A 21,449-nucleotide genomic window follows, 5' to 3' on the forward strand; every position below is an offset into this window, starting at 1 on the left:
CGAATAGGCAAGCAATCTTGAGAAAGAAAAATGGAGCTGGAGGAATCAGGCTCCTGGACTTCAGACTATACTATAAAGTACAGTAATCAAGAGAGTATGGTACTGGCACAAAAACAGAAATATAGATGAATGGAACAGGATAGAAAGCCCAGAGATAATCCCACGTACATGTGGTCACCTTATTTTTGATAAAGGAGGCAAGAATATACAATGGAGAAAAGACAGCCTCTTCAGTAAGCAGTGCTGGGAAAACTGGACAGCTACATGTAAAAGAATGAAATTAGAACACTCCCTAACACCATATACAAAAATAAACTCAAAATGGATTAAAGACCTAAATGTAAGGCCAGACACTATCAAACTCTTAGAGGAAAACATAGGCAGAACACTCTATGACATAAATCACAGCAAGATCCTTTTTGACCCACCTCCTAGAGAAATGGACATAAAAACAAAAATAAACAAATGGGACCTAATGAAACTTCAAAGCTTTTGCACAGCAAAGGTTACCATAAAGAAGACAAAAAGATAACCCTCAGAATGGGAGAAAATATATGCAAATGAAGCAACTGACAAAGGATTAATCTCTAAAATTTACAAGCAGCTCATGCAGCTCAATATCAAAGAAACAAACAACCCAATCCAAAAATGGGCAGAAGACCTAAATAGACATTTCTCCAAAGAAGATATACAGATTGCCAACAAGCACATGCAAGGATGCTCAACATCACTAATCATTAGAGAAATCAAATCAAAACTAAAATGAGGTATCATCTCACACCGGTCAGAATGGCCATCATCCAAAAATCTACAAACAATAAATGCTGGAGAGGGTGTGGAGAAAAGGGAACCCTCTTGCACTGTTGGTGGGAATGTAAATTGATACAGCCACTATGGAGAACAGTATGGAAGTTCCTTAAAAAACTAAAAATAGAACTACCATATGACCCAGCAATCCCACTACTGGGCATATACCCTGAGAAAACCATAATTCAAAAAGAGACATGTACCACATTATTCTTTGCAGCACTATTTACAATAGCCTGGACATGGAAGCAACCTAAATGTCCATTGACAGAGGAATGGATAAAGAAGATGTGGCATATATATACAATGGAATATTACTCAGCCATAAAAAGAAACGAAAGTGAGTTATTTGTAGTGAGGTGGATGGACCTAGAGTCTGTCATACAGAGTGAAGTAAGTCAGAAAGAGAAAAACAAATACCGTCTGCTAATGCATATATATGGACTCTAAAAAAAAAAAAATACTACTGATGAACCTAGTAGCAGAGCAGGAATAAAGATGCAGACATAGAGAATGAACTTGAGAGCATGGGGTGGGAGGGGGAAGCTGGGGCAAAGTGAGAGTAGCATCGACGTATATACACTACCAAATGTAAAATAATTAGCTAGTGGGAAGCAGCAGCATAACACAGGGAGATCAGCTCCGTGCTTTGCGACACCTAGAGGGTTGGGATAAGGAGCATGGGAGGGAGACGCAAGAGGGAGGGGATATGGGGATATATGTATGCATATGGCTGATTCACTTTGTTGTACAACAGAAACTAACACAGTACTGTGAAGCAATTATATCCAATAAAGTTTTATTAAAAAAATAATAATAACTGAGTGGCTTAACATTTACTAGCCCCAAAATAGAGAAAATTTGCATTCCCTATTCCATCTGTAGGCAGGCCACGGATTAGTAATTATCAATGGAGAATACTTGGCTGATTTCCCCAGTTGTCTAGCCCTAGGAGACAAGTTATCTATTTTTAACTTTCGATAGAGATTGATTTTTCTAGTCCGCACTTTTACTGATGGTTTATTGTTTTGAGAATTCCATCTTCATGCTGGGTTCAGAAGTCCAACATTCTACCTGGCATTATTTCCCTGCATGTCAGTTAAATCCCTGTTCTCACTGGTATCCAGTATGACAAACTCTCCAAAAGCACACCACACTTCCATTTTTAAAATATTGTTTTGGCGCCTTGTGATTTCATTTATGATTTTGCAAGTTCAACTGTTCATTTAAAATGATATTGTATATGTTATCCTTCATTTCCAAGTCCCTTTAGCAAATGTGTTTTCTACTTTTGTTTGCCATATTCCCTGAAAAGTAAGCCCTCTCTTATCACACAACACAATGTAATAACTTGTAGTGGAGGTATTAGAGTAATTTGAGATCCAATTGTATGGTACCAGGCAAACAAATGCAGGAAGTAGTATTATAAACTTAGGATGCTCTCTCAGTTTCTGTCCAGATAAAATTTATTATTTATCAATCATTGTGTTCAGTCTAGTTTTTAGCAGAGGAATTTGCAAAGGTTTACTTTTGCTAAGATCTTTTTCTTTAGTTTTCATCTCAGTCTATGAACATTTAGATGCACTGTTTATTTTACACCTGTGTTTCACTCATGTTTGTTAAATTTCCCATTGAAATAAATTTTGACACCTACTGCAAAAATATCTTGTCATTTTAAAGTAACAACACAAAGTAACTGTGACTGATTTGGCTATTTACTCACCCTTTATTACCTTCTGTGTGCAAACATGGTAACAGTCAAACTTAGACTTTCATCTCAATGAACTTGAACACATGCAGAAAATAATAAATTCAGCCATAAATTTAATATGCATATTTTAATATTATGACATATACTATATATTATTTTATAAATAACCAAGCTGTGTGCTGTGAAAAATAACAATGAAGCAAGCAAAGTAGAAGTCCTTTCTTGAAGAGCGACATTAATGTGTGTCCTTAAGGATGAGGAGGAGCCATCAAATGAAAAAGTATGAGCAAGTTGAAAGTTGGAAGAAACAAACCAGGAACAGAGAACAGCACATGCAAAAATTTGAAGTCATGAAGTAGGGCACATCTTTATGCTTTCAATAATTTTGTGGAACTGATGAAGGTCACTGTGACTAGAAAATACTAAATAGGATATTAACTGAATTTTTACATAACTACTAGTTGAAACAAACTTGATTAATGGTGATTTTTTAAACCGTAGAAAAACTTATGTGAACACTCACTATGAAGAAAAACTGCTTTGACAAAAGCTAAAATAATGCAGAAATAGAATTATACTAAAATGTAACACTAAAAATAAAAATCATTATAAAACTTGGCAGCCTCTATATTATATCAGAATTCATGTTTAACATATAACATTATAATTAATATTAAATTATTAGTAAACTCAGAAACAAAATAGGATGCTAAACTGGATCATTATATAGTCATTTTACACTGCCTCGGAAATGTTAATGGTTGGAATATACATAAAAAAGAAATTTTTAAGACAATAATTTGAAAAAAAATTTTAAATGATCAAGGTTATAGTTGTTGCTTTTGTCCAATTAGTAAATTTGAATCACCAAACTTGTAATTTTTTTTAATCAGCAAATATACGGATTTGAGATACATGAGTATCTATGGATAGCCATTATCAATAATTGTCCAATGAATTAGAAACATAAGATAATTTGGTAGGAAATTAAAGTTCTAGCAATAAACATATTACAAAATCTGCTGTTGTACTTATTAAAAACATAACTTACATGATACAGAAAAATGGAGAGACAGTTATGTCTTGAATTTCATCACTGAATATTCTAAAGATGAGAAATTTTATTGAGTGCATTTATAATTTTAATGCAGTTTTTATTAAAATCAATTTTCACATACATTTTTTAACATCTACTTTAAAATAATTCAGAAAACCATTACAAGGATATTGCTGAGGCATTTCCTCACCTATCAGATATAAAACTGTGATTATTAAGTTAGTATATTATTAATGTAAGAATAGTCAAATATATTAATGCAATAGAATAGGTGACCCTTAAGAACTAGAGAACCACTATTTATAAATTGACATCAGAAATTGATTGAGCAGAAATTTGTTTTTCTAAGAAGGGCGAGAAATTTAGTAACTTTGAAAAAAATAGTAAGGAAAAGAAGAATATGGAAAGATATATATATATATGTCATTCATTTATTCATTCATACAGTCATTTATGAAGTAACACTTATTGGTCATCTATCTTGTGCTATGCATTGAGCATAAGGTAGACAGAAAATCAGATACTGTCCTTATTCCTAAGGAACTTCTATATACATCATTTATATACACATGCATTAGCATATGATTATTTATATATTTTTAACCTACCTATTACTGTTTTTCACTCTATTCACATACAATTTTGTTCTAAAAAAAGGCTTTTGAAGAATGTTACAAAAATGCACCAAGTACAATGGAAAGAAAAATTAGAAATTCTAGGTGAAGGGAAAATAAGTAAAGACAACAAGAAGCTTCATTCTTTATCACTAAACATTTCATTATAGTTTTTTTTAATATCCTTCATATTCTTTTCCTTCATCAACAATATATTTAAAATCTATAGTCATACCACAAAATAAGCTTCTAATTACATTTGGAAAGGGATATTGTCTCCCATCCCCTCTACTTCTCTCTATATGATAAATAGATATAGGACATACAGACATTTGTCTATGTATAATTATATCAAACTAACTACATATATTTAAAACTATACTATAAGACACTAAAAAGTAATGCACAAAGGAGTATTATAAGCAATGCAATAAGAAATGAAATAATTAAAACTACTGTGTTTTAATAATATCTACCTTCTTGTTCTCTTCATTAACATACACTATAAAATTATCCTTCAGCATTTCCAAATTTTAGATATACGGTGATAAACAGAACATTTTATATTCATCCTCCAAAATGAAAATTGTTACAAAGCATTAGCTTAGATCAAAGGGGATAAAGCTAGTAGACCCTAGATAAAGTTAGGGTGTTTCAGGTCCTATGGGCAGAGGGTAAAAGGGTAACATCTTTTAATCCAACATACTAACATTTTCTATTTATTTCACAAGGGTATTTAGAGTTTAATGGTAAAATAGAAATAACACACATGGAGCTTTTCACAGAAAGTTGTATTATATACAGTCCAAAGTAACATTGCATGTAACGTTGCAAAATTTTGTGTTTGCTACTCATTATTACCATCAGAATCACCATGTTCCAGATTTTTTTGATTAAATGACCACTTTTCATAGATGCATCACTTTGCATTTTTCCAGACTGAAACTCCTTTTTATTACATTTTTAAACTTTCAATCTCTGTAATATTTTTAGATGTAATGGTTCTACTTACCTACTTGGCAATTTAACATGGCCTAAAAATGATTTTGCATGTGCTGTTTCCTCACGCCCGCAGGGTTGCTAACAGTGCTCCTCACTCAGAGCGAACATGACCTACACAGACATTACCTACACTGCAGCATGTCTGGTTGGTTTTTTTTAACCTTTTCTTTAATTGTATTTTTGAATATAGCTGATTAACAGTGTTGTGTCAGTTTCAGGCATACAGCAAAGTTCATATACATTGCAGCATGTTCTTTGGCTGCAAGACAAGGTTGATTTACAAGCATGCCTTCTTAATTTACACCATACAGAATCACAGGATGTCACTTTCATTTATCGAAAGTTATATAAATATCAATTACATAATATTTGGAAGTGGGAGTATTTGCTTTGGTTCTTCTTCTCCTCCCCCCCCCCCCCCCCGTTTAAACAATGTTAGGTGAAGCTTGAATCTTCTCTGTAGCCTGAATATAGATAATCATATTCTCTTTATTTTCTACATTTTTTATCGTTTATGAAGAAATCTGTGTAACTCCTGGATGTGATATTATTTTTGGAAGTCTATTTTTATTTCTTTAAAGTTTATTGAATGAGTATCAACTAGGATTAGAACATTTCTATTATATATATCCAAAGCCAAAGATTGCCAAAAGCAAGAGCAGTCTGTATTATCATGAACCCTGAAGATCACTGGCATTTTTGTTTAATAGCATCTCCTAAATATATAATATTGTTGTGTAGAAATCGTGGTATGTTCACATTTTACAATAGAATTATGACTGTTTAATTTTATTTTCAGATGTGACTTACATATAAAAAATAAATCTTCTCTTTTAAATTAGAAGCAGTTTGAAACCAGATGGCAATATTACTAGAACTGAGAAAGTTGGAAACCAGATAGCAATATTACTGTAACTTGGAAAGTAACAGTTGTGGTTGTTGATTACTTAGTAAATCCCTGCTAGATGCCTAATGGGAGGGCAAAAGGAGTGTTACCAAACCATACTTGGGTCCACTTGCCCACACACAGTAAAACCAATCTACTGACACCGGGTTGTGGTGAAGGAAAGTGCAGCGTTTATTGCAGGGCACCAAGCAAGGAGTCCAGGGCAGCTAGTGCTTAAAAGATCCAAATTCCCCAAAGGCTTTCAGGGAAAGGTTTATAAAGACAGGGTGAGGGAAGGGATTTGTGGGGTGTGTGGTCAGGTCATGGGGATTCTTTTGATTGGTTGGTGGTGAGGTAATTGGGAGTCAGCATCATCAACCATCTGGTTCTAACCGGTCTGGGGTCTAAGTGCTTGTGGGCAGCATATAGTTAACTTCTTCCTCCTGATGGGGCTTTCAGTATCTGCAAAACAGCTCAAAGGACATGGCTCAGAATATTATCTATAGTCCTTGAGGAAGAACTAAAGGTCCTTGACTTTATTTAATGGCTAAAGTATTATTATTTTGCCTCGCTTAACTGTTTTCTTTCTGCACGTTCTCACTTCTCTGACTGAATTTATTCTTTGACTAAAGTTTTTCTACAGACAAAGGCAGGCAGAGGACATGAGTGGGGGTCTATTCTGAGAAGGCCTCCTAGGGTTCTGCTCAGTTACAGGAGGACAATATATCAAATAATTTATACCAGTAAGAATGTGATAAGAACTATGGGAGCAGTATTTACACGGTATCTAAAGAGTGAATTGTAGAGGAGAGGTTAATAAATTCGGACTGGTGTTATTCAAGGAGTATTTCATGCAAAAATTTAAAAAACACCTTTATTCTGGGCCATGAAGTATAAAAACTATGTATGGAAGAGAGCAGGAGGAAGTAGTCATGACCCTTGGTAACCTAACGCTTTCTGACTTGATGTCAAGTACTTGTGAAAACCTGTCCATACCCTGGAGTCCCTCTACTCTGTCAATAGCAGCTTCCATAACTTCATCCTGCAATCTGCAGATCTAGGACAATAATTTTGTAAATCAAATATATATATTGGGCATGAGAATTGGTTTTATACATGACAACGTTAAGGCTCATAGGAACTACCTTGAAAAAGCTCTACCATCCCATGCAACCATGATTTTGGACAGCTAACACAGGTTTTCTCTAAAATCTGATAACCAAAGATGCAACAGGTGACCCAGTTCCAGAAAATCCTGCAGCCAGAATATTTTAATCTGTCTATATTACTTAGACTTGATAGAGAAGATCTGGTATAGACAGTGGTAGGCACAGCCATACCCTTGTTTCTGTCTGAAAATCAGCACACCTGGATCATTTAACCATATCCGTGCACCAACAGAAAACTCCACAGACAAGCAACTTATCTCTGAAACCAGAGTATCAGACAATGAAGCAGGTGAGACAGTCCCCTTAAAATAATTAAACCCACACTCTTAATCTCTTTAGGTTTATTTATAATTTGAAGAAAAAGCAAGGCAGTGGATACATGCACAAAATGACTCCAGTCTGATGTTAACTCATCTAGAGGCAGTCTTGATATGTGTAGAATTCTGAAACTTTATGATGGATAGCTGAGCTATCTATGTGTATGTCAAAATATACTTGTCTTCGCTGTAAAGCATTCTAAACAATCTATTGTGAACCGTTAAAACATTAAAGAGATTGTCATTGGCTTTTGGTGACTTCCTATTCAATATGACAGTGCTGTGCTGCCATCACCTAGGAAGCCAGAGGTCAAGGCCAGTTCCTTGTATTATGTACCCATTCACCACCAGTTGTTTCAAACAGTAATAGTTAAATTTAAAATTATTTATTGAGTGCCTTACTATTTGCAAAATGTACAATGGTGAATAAATATTTCTAAATAAAATAAAATAAAAAGCCAATAATTTTTCCAGTTTTTCTCCTCCTATTAAAAACACTGTCCATCCACTTACCATTCTTACTTTTACTTACAGTTCACTGTACATCTTCACGTAGAGCACTCCCTTTAATAACTTCATATTTCCTCCCCAATAGGTTTGTGAAGACAATACTATAATTGATATACTAGCAGTTCATTAGTCCCTAGGAAGGGTCTGAGACACTATTAAAAACTGCAAGATGTAATACTGGTGATCCGATTCTAAACACAAGAAGTAAGCAGAACAGCACTTTACCTGGAATAAATGTATTTTAGTAGTCACCCCAATCTGGCTCTTTTCTGGATGTGCCAGACACAGACGTGCTAGAACCGGAAAGGTGATTATCTTTGACCTTGATGTAAGTGGGACACTAGCATGCTCTACCTTTCTATCTTTCCTTGCTCTTACATGTGCCTTTCTACCTGGGAATCAACAAGACTATCCTCAGCAAACCTGAATGCATAAGCATCTACCATCAGAGTGGTCTTCTTCAGAAGATATTTCCTGTTAAACAGATAACCCTCTTCTTCTTGAGCTGAAGGTAGGAAGAGCTGAATTGCTCTGAATAATATAGGTGGGAAAAAGTTAGAGCCCCTTTGGCAAACTATTAAAATCTATTACATGCACAAATTCTTTCTCTGAGTGATTTTTATTTTTTGTTGAAATTGGAAATGGAGCTGAGATTTATGTTCAGGTCAATGAAGTGTATAATGGTAGATGAAACCAGTGCTCAGGAGACCCAGGAGGCAATGAAAGTATAAGCCCACATACTGCAAGAGTTTGCATAAATCAGGGCTTGAACTCCCACAGTAGCTTGAAGAATTCTTCAGGTCAATGAAGTTTAAGTAGATATCAAGAGGAAGGGATGCATCCATTAAATTCTGGATTGTAATAAACTGTAACAGTTTTTGTTTCAAATTTCTGAACCTGTGAATTCTACCATTCACAGTATAATTGCATGCAAGCATTTTGTCAAAAAAGATGTACTTCAGCATACTCCATCAACTTCTGCCTGCAAATGATGAGGATGCAGATCCCATGCCAAATAGAAGTCAGGATCTGTGTAAGAAGTGATGTCTGATATGGTTTAGCAATTCAAAAATCAGCAAGAGCTACCATCTGTTTTCCTGAAATATCCCCTGGCTTTGTACCCCTGCCCTACTTCTACTTTTTGATTTAAATTTTCCATATATTTTTTTCAATTCCTTGTTCGACAGTGTTCTTCAGATAGATGACCGAATTATCTTTTTTTCTGTTTTTGTTGTGCTTGATTTTATTTGTCTCTGATCCTATCTCCTCAAGGATGTTTGACACCTAATCTCTGGGTACAGCATGGATTTAGGATTGTTAATTTCCTTTCCCAACTGTGATTCATTGTGCTGCTGCCCAGATTATCTAGGATATAGGAAATCACGCTACTTAAATACCAGTTTTAGCTAAAATTCAAAAATTAAAAATGTATCCCCAAAGGTGGATGCATGCCTAAAAAATATATTTTAAATTTATTTCCTACTTTTCACTATGAAAATTGTACACTATGTCATCACTTTAAAACTCAGAATTATTTTGTAAGTTTTAGCCATAATTACCTGTTAATCTATTGCTTAAAAATTGCTTTAATAAAACTTTCAATTAAAATTTAGATGTTTTTAATGTATATTAAATTAATAATCACCAATTCCACAGTTGCATTTCAATGAGAATTGGCTTGTATGCTAGCTTAATCACATTTGCTGTCATTTAACCCTTTGAGTTGTATATAGATTCTTCACCTGCAAAATGTTCATGAAATAACTACATTAAGGTGCAGTATTGTGAAGATGAAGTGAGATAATAGTAACAGTGATCATTAAATATGACAAATTAATATCACAAGTGTGTACAATCTGGCTTGTTTTCCTTAAGACTAGATGAAGATTTATCACTAAAATTTATATGTTAAATAAAACCCTTGATGAATTTTCAGCATCATTTTTATTGTTAAACATTATTGGAAATGACATATTGCTTTGAATTATAAATAATAACAAAATACCCTTGACTTTTAAGATGTAGGTAAATATTCTTCAAGCATTATTATGAGACATTTCCCTTTACATAACCTAAAGAGATTATTTTATGTTTCCCTTCAACCCACAGCTGAGCTGCAGGTGCTGTTCATGCATCATTGCTTTGGCTACTTCAATATTTGTTATCAGAATATACCCTAAAGCTGAAAGCCTATGTCAATTAACGACACTACTGCACTTAAGGTCTCTATTATTATAGAAGCGCTATTGGATTCACTCAGTTCCACATCATGTCTTTGCCATATCCTGCAGTATTCTCCTGACATTGATGCCTTTGCTCCTTGTTTCCCTGGCCAAGTTATAGCTTAGCTTTTCAAATTTAAAAAGTAATAAATAATAGGGCATAACAGAAAACATTACAAATATGAAGAATGCTCAATGAATAACTTTGTAGAGAAAGAGAGAAGGAATAGAGAGAGTGGGAGAAAGAGAGGAGAAATTCAATCATTATGAAATAATATATGTATATGTGTAATTTTATGATATTTCTTGTAAGCACAGATTAAGAGAAAGATAGCTGGAATCAAGTATTACAAACTATCCTGAGTTATGTGGACCCTGGCAGAATAACCCTAAGTCTGAGGTTGTGAGAGGTTTTTAGTTTGATGCTGTATAAATTGCTGGCTGTTGCTTTATGTGCAATTTTTTATGGTATTTTCTATTTTGTCTTCGGCACAGTACATTCCTCTGTATTTCAGGTTTCAATATGCTTAGATTTCACATGGACACATACTTGTAAGCCCCTTGAATTTAGATACTGAAGGCCACAGCCTCAAACATTTATCTTGACTGGCAAAGAGTACTAATGCTTTCTTTAATAAAGAAATGATTCTTTTTCAATAAATCAAGGGCATTCTACATTTGTGCTGAATTCATAGGAAGTGTTTTTAGTTTTGACATTTTAAAATAATTTTAAATTTACTTGATGTGGTACTCAGAGTAAGTCCAGAGAATCAGATAAAATCCCTCAACCACATTTTCATTTTTTAAAAACTTTTTATACTCAAGATAATTTCTCCAAAACAGAAAAGAAATGTATACAATAAAACACAAAGAACAATTTGTATCAAGTTGGAACTGCACATTTAAGCTTCAAAACTCATCTAAAATCTGCAATAACAATGGTCTTTCTTGAAAGAATGGAGAGAGGCAGGGAGGTAGCCAGGCAGGAAGGAAGGACAAAACAAGGAAGTGAGAGAGAAGGAAGAAGAGGAGGAAGAAAGAAACAACAATTTCCTCCTTAATTCTCTTTCTACGTGGAATCAAATTAAAATCATGAAAGTTCAAGACAGATTTAATTTTTTTGTTGTGTCGCAGCCACAACATACACAGGCCTTTTATTTTGCTTGCTTCCAATAAAAATTTAAATACTTTATGTATGTGTACATGTTAGGTATGGAAATTGAGATTTCATTTCAATTATGATATTGTTCCTTCTCTTATGTTTATTTTGTAAGCATAGAAAAGAAAGCGTACTTGAAACCTTTTGATAATTTCAATGTGAAATATCATTTCTGAGACTATTTCATTCATTGATACTATGTTCAATAGGACCAAGTAAAGAATAAACAAATTAACTTCTCCTTGAAGGAAAACTTAAGACAATCAAAGTCTTCAAGTGCTTTTCAATTAGCTAGGCATACTGTTATATGGCAATGATTTGCAGATAAAGAAAGATACAGCAATTAAAAATTCCAAAATTCAGCAAGTGACTTCAATTTATGTAAAAAATACTTTATATTCATATTTACCTTCTTTATATATATGGTATATACATAAAGAAAGTACATACTTTATATATATGCTATATGTTATGATATAGGATAGTTTTAAAAATAAATTCTAGACTGAAAATTAAATTAACTAATTAGTTCTTTTAATTACATTATGTGCAGACTTTCCACAGAGTATAGTATGTGAAAGTGTGAAAGAAAAAATAATTTATGCCTATCATAGAAATCTTGGTACATTAAGAGAATAATTGACATACCTTGGGCCAAGGAATAAATCCCAGGAAGGATATTTAATATGGTATTTAGGGGCTACAGAGAGAGTAGTTGGAACAGTATTCAAGCAAAGCAAATAGCATGTAAAAAGTCGTTAGGGCAAGAAAATGTTACGAGGAAGATGAAAAAGTGTTAGGTTTCAACCTGATCAATAGTTAGGTTGAAAGTGAGAGCAGTGTATAATAAGTAATGGGTTCAGCGGGGCACCTTTAAAGTGTTTCATGCTGAGAAGAGAGGAATTATTACCCTACATGTATTTGAAAAATAATTTTTGAAACTAAGTGCAAAAATGGGTAGGAGTCCATATTAATATAATTAAATGATTGAATAAATGAATGAATGGAAGATAATTGACTGATAGCCTATGCAGAAAAATTCTAAATAATTTATGATATTCTGCCTTCAAAGAGAGGAAACGTTAACTTCTCATTATTTAAATGTGGGCTGCACGTATTGACTTTCTTCTAAAAAGTGCAGTACAGATTGGATGTAAAATGAATATCTTGGGTGGAGAAACCTGACAAACACTACTTCATCTAGGCGCTCAAAATTATTACCAACAATCCTAAATCGTATTGAAAGTAGGTACCCTTGATATGATGTGATGAGAATTGCACATTACCTCTGTGGTCCTCTCTCCAAAACATATAACCTCAGTATATACATGAGAAAAATACTAGATAATCCTAATTGAAGGGCATTCAGCAAAATACCTGACCAGTACTCCTCACAACTGTCAAGGTCATCAAAAACAGGTCTGAGGAACTGTCACAACCAAGAGGAGCCTAAGGAGACATGACCGCTAAATGTAATAATATGACATCCTGTGTGAGATCATGGAACAGAAAAAGGACATTAGGTGAAAAATAAGGAAATCTAAATAATGTATGAACTTTAGTTAATAACAATGTTTCAATATTGGTTCACTAATTTTGACAAATGCACCACACTAAATTTAAGATGTCAATAATAGGGTCAAATGAGTGAGGAATACTTGGGGTCTCCGTACTATCTTCACAACTTTACTGTAAATCTAAAACTAATATAAATTAAAACCTTTTTTTTTTTAATGGATGAAAGGAGACAAAATTGAAATAACAAAACAAGACAGGAGACTTTTAAGAGATTGTTGGAATAATCAAGGAGACAAATGAGAGTATCTGGGCTAAGTTATATCAAGAGAAATGGAAAGATGTAGGCTAAGTTATATCAAGAGAAATGGAAAGATGTTGGAGATTAAGTGGACTTGAAGTGTGGGATGGTGAGGAAAAGTATTACATTGAGGATCACTTGAATGTTTTCAATGTGAGTAACTAAATTGCTGCTGATATAATTTACTCTGATTAAGCAAATATAATATGTTAGAAAAGAAGATTTGAGAGAATAAATTGGCAGTTCTGTTTTGGACACATTATTATATTGTAGGTTACACATATAGGTACTATATAAGTAATTTTTTAGAGCAAAAGAAGTAATTTGAGTTGTATATGTAATTTTTGTTTCATAAGAATATGTTATTTAAATCATGTTATTTAATGCTATAATTTAAGGAAATCATGTAGTGACAGAAAAGTAGAAAATCCACAATGAGTCCCCTTGGAAACCATGCATTAGTTATTTATTTGGTAAAGGGAGATGAAACCAAAAAGTAAAACAAAGGGAATAAACAGGGATGTTGACATCTCAAAAAAAAAAAAAAAAAGAGTATCACAGAAGCTAAGTAGGAGAAGGCATATTCAATACTTTTGACTAATACTGAGAAATCAATTGATGCAATTGTTGTTTTGTCTACATATTGGAAGGAGAGGGTCATCACTCAGTGTATCAAATAATTTTTATTTTTTATCTTTTAAAATTTTTTGGAGTATAGTTAATTTACAATGTTGTGTTAGTTTCAGGAATACAGCAAAGTGAATCAGTTATACATATATGTATATCCACTCTTTTTTAGATTCTTTCCCCATGTAGGTCATTACAGAGTATTGAGTAGAGTTCTCTGTGCTATACAGTAGATCTTTATTAGTTATCTGTTTTATGTATAGTAGTGTGTATATGTCAATCTCAATCTCCCAATTTATCCTTCCCCACCCTTTCCCCCCTGGTAACCGTAAGTTTGTTTTTTACATCTGTGACTCTATTTCTGTTTTGTGAATAAGTTCATTTGTACCATTATTTTAGATTTCAAGTATAAGTGATACCATGATATTTGTCTCTCTCTGACTTACTTCACTCAATATGACAATCTCTAGGTCCATCCATGCACTGCAAATGGCATTATTTTGTTCTTTTTTATGGCTGACTAATATTCCACTGTATATATGTACTACATAAATAAGATATATTAGGAAATATATCTTATTTATTTAATTAGAATAATACATTCAATGTACCTTTGTACATTAAACTGAAGTGAATTTAAAAAGACAAAATAAGTTATGGCCTGTATACTATACAATCACACAAATATAATGGCATATGTTAAATTAAATATTTATTTTAAGCATAGACTTCAAAGACACACATAAACTCTTTTTCTTTTTAATTTAATATCTTTACTGGAGTATAATTGCTTTACAATGTTCTGTTAGTTTCTGCTCTATAACAAAGTGAATCAGCTATATGGATAAATATATCCCCATATCCCCTCCCCCTTGCATCTCCCTCCCACCCTCCCTATCCCACCCCTGTAGGTGGTCACAAAGCACCAAGCTAATCTCCCTCTGCCATGAAACTGCTTCCCACTGGCTATCTATTTTACATTTGGTAGTGTATATATGTCAGTGCTACTCTTTCACTTAGTCCCAGCATACACTTACCCCTCCCCATGTCCTCAAGTACATTCTCTACATCTGCGTCTTTATTCCTGTCCTGTCCCTAGGTTCATCAGAACCATTTTTTTTTTTTTTTTTTAGATTCCATATATACGTGTTAGCATACCGTATTTGTTTCTCTCTTTCTGACTTACTTCACTCTGTATGACAGACTCTAGGTCTATCCACCTCACTACAAATAACTCAGTTTCGTTTCTTTTTATGGCTGAGCAATATTCCATTGTATATATGGGCCACATCTTTATTCAGTCATCTGAAGATGGACACGTAGGTTGCTTCCATGTCCTGGCTATTGTAAATAGTGCTGCAATGATCATTGTGGGACATGACTCTTCTTGAACTATGGTTTTCTCAGGGTATATGCCCAGTAGGGGGGTTGCTAGGTCATATGGTAGTTCTATTTTTAGTTTATAAGGAACATCCATACTGATCTCCATAGTGGCTGTATCAATTTACATTCCCACCAACAGTGCAAGAGATTTCCCTTTTCTCCACACCCTCTCCAGCATTTATTGTTGGTAGATTTTTTGATCATGGCCATTCTGACCGGTGTGAGGTGATACCTCATTGTAGTTTTGATTTCCATTTCTCTAATGATTAGTGATGTTGAGCATCCTTTCATATGTTTGTTGGCAATCTGTATATCTTCTTTGGAGAAATCTCTATTTAGGTCTTCTGCCCATTTTTGTATTGGGTTGGTTGTTTTTTTGATATTGAGCTCCATGAGCTGCTTGTATATTTTGGAGATTAATCCTTTGTCAGTTTCTTCATTTGCAAATATTTTGTCCCATTCTGAGGGTTGTCTTTTCATCTTGTTTATGGTTTCCTTTGCTGTGAAAAAGCTTTTAAGTTTCATTAGGTCCCATTTGTTTATTTCTGTTTTTATTGCCATTTCTCTAGGAGGTGGGTCGAAAAGGATCTTGCTGTGATTTATGTGATAGAGTGTTCTTCCTATGTTTTCCTCTAAGAGTTTTATAGTGTCTGACCTTACATTTAGGTCTTTAATCCATTTTGAGTTTAATTTTGTGTATGGTGTTAGGAAGTGTTCTAACTTCATTCTTTTACATGTAGTTGTCCAGTTTTCCCAGTACCACTTATTGAAGAGGCTGTCTTTTCTCTGTTGTATATTCTTGCCTCCTTTATCAAAGATAAGGTGACCATATGTGCATGGGTTTATCTCTGGGCTTTCTATCCTGTTCCATTGATCTATCTTTCTGTTTTTGTGCCAGTACCATATGGCCTTCATTACTGTAGCTTTGTAGTGTAGTCTGAAGTCAGGGAACCTGATTCCTCCAGCTCCATTTTTTTTTCTCAAGATTGCTTTGGCTATTCAGGGTCTTTTGTGTTTCCATACAAATTGTGAAATTTTTTGTTCTAGTTCTGTGAAAATTGCCACTGGGAGTTTGATAGGGATTGCATTGAATCTGTGTAGATTGCTTTGGATAGTATAGTCATTTTCACAATGTTGATTCTTCCAATTCAAGAACATGTTATAGCTCTCCATTTGTTTGTATCATCTTTAATTTCTTTCATCAGTGTCTTCTAGTTTTCTGCATACAGGTGTTTTGTCTCCTTAGGTAGGTTTATTCCTAGGTATTTTATTCTTTTTGTTGCAGTGGTAAATGGGAGTGTTTCCTTAATTTCTCTTTCAGATTTTTCATCATTAGTGCCTAGGAGTGCAAGAGATTTATGTGCATTAATTTTGTATCCTGCTCCTTTACCAAATTCATTGATTAGCTCTAGTAGTTTCTGGTAGCTTCTTTAGGATTCTCTATGTGTAGTATCATGTCATCTGCAAACAGTGACAGTTATTCTTCTTCTTTCCTGATTTGCATTCCTTTAATTTCTTTTTCTTATCTGATTGCTGTGGATAAAACTTCCAAAACTATGGTGGATAATAATGGTGAGAATGGGCAAGCTTGTCTTGTTCCTGATCTTAGAGGAAATGGTTTCAGTTTTTCACCATTGAGAATGATGTTGGCTGTGGGTTTGTCGTATATGGCCTTTATTAGGTTGAGGTAGGTTCCCTCTTTGCCTACCTTCTGCAGAGTTTTTATCATAAATGGGTGTTGAATTTTGTCGAAAGCTTTTTCTGTATCTGTTAGATGATCATATGGTTTTTATCCTTCAGTTTATTAGTATGGTGTATCACTTTGATTGATTTGTGTATATTGAAGAATCCTTGCATTCCTGAGATAAACCCCACTTGATCATGGTGTATGTCCTTTTAATGTGCTGTTGGATTCTGTTTGCTAGTATTTTGTTGAGGATTTTTGCATCTATGTTCATCAGTGATATTGGCCTGTAGTTCTCTTTTTTTGTGACACCTTTGTCTGGTTTTGGTATCAGGGTGACGATGGCCTCGTAGAATGAGTTTGGGAGTGTTCCTCCCTCTGCTATGTTTTGGAAGAGTTTGAGAAGGTTAAGTGTTAGCCCTTCTCTAAATGCTTGATAGAATTCGCCTCTGAAGCTATCTGGTCCTGGGCTTTTGTTTGTTGGAAGATTTTTAATCACAGTCTCAATTTCAGTGCTTGTGATTGTTCTGTTTATATTTTCTATTTCTTCCTGGTTCAGTCTCGGAAGGTTGTGCTTTTCTAAGAATTTGTCCAGTTCTTCCAGGTTGTCCATTTTATTGGCGTATAGTTGCTTGTAGTAATCTCTCATGATCCTTTGTATTTCTGCAGTGTCAGTTGTTAGTTCTCCTTTTTCATTTCTAATTCTGTTGATTTGAGTTTTCCCCCTTTTCTTCTTAATGAGTCTGGCTAATGGTTTATCAATTTTGTTTATCTTCTCAAAGAACCAACTTTTAGTTTTGTTGATATTTGCTATTGTTTCCTTCATTTCTTTTTCATTTATTTCTGATCTGATCTTTATGATTTCTTTTCTTAGGCTAACTTCCGGGTTTTTTTGTTCTTCTTTCTCTAGTTGCTTTAGGTGTAAGGTTAGGTTGTTTATTTGAGATGTTTCCTGTTTCTTGAGGTAGGATTGTATTGCTATAAACTTTCCTCTTAGACCTGCTTTTGCTGCATCCCATAGGTTTTGGGTCATCGTGTTTTCATTGTCATTTGTTTCTAGGTATTTTTTGATTTCCTCTTTGATTTCTTCAGTGATCTCTTGGTTATTAAGTAGTGTATTGTTTAGCCTCCATGTGTTTGTATTTTTTAAAGTTTTTTTCCTGTAATTGATATCTAGTCTCATAACGTTGTGGTCAGAAAAGTTACTTGATACGATTTCAATTTTCTTAAATTTACCAAGGTTTGATTTTTGACCCAAGATATGATCTATCCTGGAGAATGTTCCATGAGCACTTGAAAAGAAAGTGTATTGTGTTGTTTTTGGATGGAATGTCCTATAAATATCATTTAAGTCCATCTTGTTTAATGTATCATTTAAAGCTTGTGTTTCTTTATTTATTTTCATATAGGATAATCTGTCCATTGGTGAAAGTGGGGTGTTAAAGTCCCCTGCAATGATTGTGTTACTGTCAAATTCCCCTTTTATAGCTGTTAGTATTTGCCTTATGTATTGAGGTGCTCCTATATTGGGTGCATAAGTATTTACCATTGTTATATCTTTTTCTTGGATTGATCCCTTGATCATTATGTAGTGTCCTTCTTTGTCTCTTGTAATAGTCTTTATTTTAAAGTCTATTTTGTCTGATATGAGAATTGCTACTCCAGCTTTCTTTTGATTTCTATTTGCATGGAATGTCTTTTTCCATCCCCTTACGTTCAGTCTGTATGTGTCCCTGGATCTGAAGTGGGTTTCTTGTAGACAGCATATATATGGGTCTTGTTTTTGTATCCATTCAGCCAGTCTATGTCTTTTGGTTGGAGCATTTAATCCATTTACAATTAAGGTAATTATCAATATGTATGTTCCTATTACCATTTTCTTAATTGTTTTGGGTGTGTTTTTGTAGGTCTTTTCCTTCTCTTGTGTTTCCTGTGTAGAGAAGTTCCGTAGCATTTGTTGTAAACCTCGTTTGGTGGTGCTGAATTCTCTTAACTTTTGCTTGTCTGTAAAGGTTTTAAATTCTCCACTGAATCTGAATGAGATCCTTGCTTGGTAGAGTAATCTTGGTTGTAGGTTGTTCCCTTTCATCACTTTAAATAGGTCCTGCCACTCTCTTTTGGCTTGCCGTGTTTCTGCTGAAGGATCAGCCGTTAACCTTATGGGGTTTCCCTTGTATGCTATTTGTTGCTTTTCCCTTGCTGCTTTAATATTTTCTCTTTTTCTTTAATTTTTGATAGTTTGATTAATATGTGTCTTGGTGTGTTTCTCCTTGGATTTATCCTGTATGGGACTCTCTGTGTTTCCTAGACTTGATTGACTATTTCCTTTCCCATATTAGGGAAGTTTTCAACTATAATCTCTTCAAATATTTTTGCAGACCCTTTCTTTTTCTCTTCTTCTTGTGGGACCCCTATAATTCGAATGTTGGTGCGTTTAATGTTGTCCCAGAGGTCTCTGAGACTGTCCTCAATTGTTTTCATTCTTTTTTCTTTATTCTGCTCTGCCATAGTTATTTCCACTATTTTATCTTCCAGGTCACTTATCTGTTCTTCTGCCTCTGTTTCTCTGCTATTGATTCCTTCTAGAGAATTTTAATTTCATTTACTATGTTGTTCATCATTGTTTGCTCTTTAGTTCTTCTTAGTCCTTGTTAAATGTTTCTTGTATTTTCTGCATTCTATTTCCAAGATTGTGGATCATCTTTACTATCATTACTCTGAATTCTTTTTCAGGTAGACTGCCTATTTCCTCTTCATTTGTTAGGTCTGGTGGGTTTTTACCTTCCTACTTCATCTGCTGTGTATTTCTATGTCTTCTCATTTTGCTTAACTTACTGTGTTTGGGGTCTCCTTTTCACAGGCTGCAGGTTCGTAATTCCTGTTGTCTTTGGTGTCTGCCCCCAGTGGGTAAGGTTAGTTCAGGGGCTTGTGTAGTCTTCCTGGTGGAGGGGACTGGTGCCTGTGTTGTGGGTGGAGCTGGATCTTGTCTTTATGGTAGGCAGGGCTGTGTCTGGTGGCATGTTTTGGGGTGTCTGTAAACTTTTATGATTTTAGGCATCCTCTCTGCTAATGGGTGGGGTTGTGTTCCTGTCTTGCTGGTTGTTTGGCATGGTGCATCCCGCTCTGGAGTGTGCTGGCTGTTGGGTGGTGTTGGGTATTAGCGTTGAGATGGGGATCTCTGGGAGAGCTCTCGCTGATTGATATTACGTGGTGCCGTGAGGTCTCTGGTGGTCAAATGTTCTGAACTCAGCTCTCCCACCTCAGAGGACCAGGCCTGACACCAAGCCGGAGCACCAAGACCCAGTCAGCCACACGGCTCAGAAGAAAAGTGAGAAAAAAAGAAAAAAAAATAAAACAAAATAAAATTATTAAAATAAAAAGCTAGAGAAAAGTTATTAAAGTAAAAACGTAATAAAAAAAAGAAGAGAGCAACCACACCGATAAACAAATCAACCAATGATAACAACCGCTGAAAACTATACTAAGATAAACATAAAAATCAGAAACAAGTCAGTCGTAGACAGGAAACCCCAAGTCTACAGTTGTTCCCAAAATCCACCGCCTCAATTTTGGCATGATTTGTTGTCTATTCAGGTATCCCACAGTTGCAGGGTACATCAGGTTGATTGTGGGGATTTAATTCGCTTCTCCTGAGGCTGCATGGGGAAATTTCCCTTTCTCTTCTTTGTTCACACAGCTCTTGGGGTTCAGCTTTGGTTTTGACCCCACCTCTGCGTGTAGGTTGCCCTCAGGCATCTGTTCCCCACCCAGACAGGAGGGGGTTAAATCAGTGGCTGATTAGGAAGCTTTGGCTCACTCAGGCTGGGCAGTGGGAGGGGCATGGTAATAATAATTGGAATGTGGGGTGAGCCTGCGGTGGCAGAGGCCAGCATGATGTTGCAACAGCCTGAAGCACCCCGTGTGGTCTCCTGGGGAACCTGTCCCTGGCTCACGGGACCCTGGCAGTGGTGGGCTGCACAGGCTCCTCCTGGTGGCACTGTGGATTGTGACCTGTACTTGCACACAGGATTCTTGGTGGCTGCAGCAGCAGCTTTAGCGTTTCATGCCCATCTTGTCTCTGGTGTCTGAGCTGATAGCTGCGGCTCATGCCCATCTCTGGAGCTCCTTTAGGCGGTGCTCTGCCTTCTGTGGGCAAACAGGGAAGTAATCTCCTCTTCTTGGCACCCTGAAACAATGGTCTCTTGCCTCTTAGGCAGTTTCAGACTTTTTCCTGGACTCCCTCCCAGCTAGCTGTGGCACACTAGTCCCCTTCAGGCTGTGTTCATGCAGCCAACCCCAGTCCTCTCCCTGGGGTCTGACCTGCAAAACCCAAGCCTCAGCTCCCAGCCCCCACCCGCCCTGGCGGGTGAGCAGACAAGCCTCTCGGGCTGGTGAGTGCTGGTCGGCGCCAATACTCTGTGCGGGAATCTCTCCGCTTTGCCCTCTGCACCCCTGTTGCTGCGCTCTCCTCCGTGGCTCTGAAGC

This window comes from Eschrichtius robustus, chromosome 2 (genome assembly GCF_028021215.1).
Source record: "Eschrichtius robustus isolate mEscRob2 chromosome 2, mEscRob2.pri, whole genome shotgun sequence".
Taxonomy (NCBI): domain Eukaryota; kingdom Metazoa; phylum Chordata; class Mammalia; order Artiodactyla; family Eschrichtiidae; genus Eschrichtius; species Eschrichtius robustus.